General features: G+C 38.1%; 1 pseudogene; it reads left to right on the plus strand.

Annotated features, from left to right (window-relative positions):
* Positions 1-241: 241 nt before the first annotated feature.
* LOC102814363 lies at positions 242-1,348 on the plus strand (annotated as a pseudogene).
* Positions 1,349-3,059: the final 1,711 nt, after the last annotated feature.

Raw genomic sequence — 3,059 nt, forward strand, 5'->3', positions numbered from 1 at the left:
AGTGTTGCCATCTAGCTGGAACTCTAACTGTGTTTTCAAAAGACCTTTCCAGAACGCATGTGTTGCAGGGATGTGAACACAGTGGCTCAGAGAGCAATACGGCTGCTGTTTCTGTGGCGGAAAGGTTTTGAGAGGGTTGATGAGTGGAGGCCAAATAGGTGAACTACTCTCGACTGAGTGAAGCTGAAGTATTTACACCCCTGCCCAGTGCCAGACGTGTCCTATAAAATAAGACATCACCATGGCTACAGAAATCGGTTCTCTTCCACTTTTTTCCATATGTCAAGATTCTAACACCAGGCACCTCGACAACTATTTTATACTTATTTTGCACAACAGCAAGCAATGCAACAGCTTACTTTTGATGGAAAATGAAAGAGAAAAGCTGTAAACTGAAAAACCATAGACTATAACCCATCTGTAATTAAATATTTAGAGAATGGAATATGGCAAAGAAACCAGAGAGCTATGCAGGCAATTCAGCCTGATGCATGTCATTATAATGATCTGGTCCCACCTGTAAGCATGTTGAATAATCCTGTGAATGCAGTCACAACAAAATTTGTAAGAACATCAACAAACAAAGTGAAGTGTCGAGTATTTGTTGGTAGGTGGACTCCAGAAGGAAGACAAATGGTAACTGGAGCTTCTAGTGGGGAGTTCACTTTGTGGAATGGACTGACTTTCAATTTTGAAACAATATTACAGGCTCACAACAGCCCAGTAAGGGCTATGACTTGGTCACATAATGACTTGTCGATGTTGACAGTAGACCCTGGAGGATATCAAGATGTTCCAGGCACATAAGGAGGCGGTTAAAGGAGCCCGTTTCTCACCCATGGATAATAAATTTGCTACATGCTCTGATAAAGGCAATGTTAGAATCTGGGACTTTCTTTATCACTATGAGGAAAGAATTCTCCAAGAAAACCAGTCTTCTAACTATGTAAGAGAAACACTGGACTGTGAACCACAAGGTCAGTGGTTCAAGCCCACCAGCTGCTCTGAGGGAGAAAGATGAGATTTTCTGCTTTCAGAAAGATTTACAGCCTCAGGAACCCTACACAGAGCCTCTGTGAGTTGAAACAAACTTGGAAGTATTTAACAACAGCAGCATTAAAACCACAGTTTTGTAACTACATTTTCAACTACATAGTTTTTACAACCTCTCATGACTTCATTTTCCAATTTTATACAGCTCAGATTTTCTAAAAAGTATGTTCCTTATATCAGAAATCTGTTTTTCTACAACTTGTCCTGCCTTCTGGAATACCAGATATTAAAATTGTCTGTATTGCCTTCTTCATGGCAATCCTACATGTATTTGGAGACAGCTATCATGTCTTAGTAACCTACTCTTTCAGAGTCAAACATACAGGGTCCTTATGCATGGCAGAAGCCATGATTCCATAGTTTTGACTGCAGAATTTATAGTTACTATTTAGTGTCATTTTTGAGATTGTTTTAATGCTTCTTGGAAAACAAAGTTGCCCAAGAGTTAAGTAGTCAGTATTTTTGAGATTTAAAACTAGCTTAGCTCTTATCAAGAGATTTGCTACTCAAAGAATTATTGGTTAGTTCACAGTTAGGAAACATTATGAAATTTAATATTTTGCAGCATTAAGAAATATAAATATACACACAACTATCTGGCCAATTGATTGGAAGAGATTCATATTTATGTCCATTCCAAAGAAAGGTGACCCAATGGAATGCGGAAATCATCAGACAATGTCTCTGGTATCCCATGTGAGTAAAGTTTTACTCAAGGTGATACAGAAATGGCTGCAACCGTATATTTACAGAGAACTTCCAGTGGTTCAAGCCAGATTTGGAAGAGGACATGGAACGAGGGATATCATTGCTGACATCAGATGGATCTTGGCTGAAAGCAGAGATGTTTACCTGTGCTTTATTGACTACACAAAGGTCTTTGATTGTGTGGATCATGATAAATAATGGACAACATTGCAAAGTATGAGTATTCTGGAACACTTACTTGGGTTCATGAGGAACCTGAACATAGACCAAGAGGCAGTTGTTTGAACAGAACATGGGAACACTGAATAGTTTGAAATTAGGAAAGGTAGATCTTTGATCAACCATCAACATCAACCATTAACACTCATGAAAGCAGCAATCAAGAAATCAAATGACGTATTGCATTAGGCACATTTGCTGCACAAGACCTTTTTTTAAAGTGTTGAAGAGCAAAGATGTCAGCTTGAGGACTAAGGTGCACCTGATTAACACAATGGTATTTTCAATAACCTCATAAGCATGTGAAAGCTGGGCAGTGAATAAGGAAGACCATAGAAGAATTGATGAATTTGAGTTATGGTTTTGGAGAATACTGAAAATACCATGGGCTGTCAAAAGAACAAACAGATCCGTGTTGGAAAAAGTACAGCCAGAGTGCTCCTTCGAGGTCAGGATGGCCAGACTTCATCTCTCATACGTCGGACATATTGTCAGGAGGGACCAGTCACTGGAGAGGGATATCATGTTTGGTAAAGTGGAGGGTCAGAGAAAAAGAGGAAGACCCCCAGCGAGATGGATTGGGAAAGTGTCAGTATCAATGAGCTCAGTTGTGGCAACAATTGTGAGGTTAGCCCAGGACCAAGCAGTGTTTCATTCTGTTGTGCATAGGGTTGCTATGAGTTAGTACCAACTTGATGGCACCTAACAACAACAAAAACAAGAAATATATATGTTCACTTATATAATCATGTAAATTACCATAATTTATATATATTTCTCAGTTTTGATAGTATGAATTACAGTGTGGGCTGGGATTAAAATATTTTAAACATGAGTTTCTTTTTATGTTTATAATGATTTGAGTGATGCTTTACAGAGCAAATTGGTTTTACATTCAACAATTCATACATATTTAGTTTTAAGACATCACACACTTAAATGAAGTTTGTGAAGACAACCTTACAAAGTTTGGGTGTTCCCAAACCCTGCTGCTTTTAATTGGAAATAATTTTAGTTTTAAAACTAATATTGGCAACTTTGGAATTCGTACTTTGTGATAATGGATTTTGTTTAATTAT

This window comes from Chrysochloris asiatica, unplaced genomic scaffold, assembly GCF_000296735.1.
Source record: "Chrysochloris asiatica unplaced genomic scaffold, ChrAsi1.0 scaffold00176, whole genome shotgun sequence".
NCBI classification, from domain to species: domain Eukaryota; kingdom Metazoa; phylum Chordata; class Mammalia; order Afrosoricida; family Chrysochloridae; genus Chrysochloris; species Chrysochloris asiatica.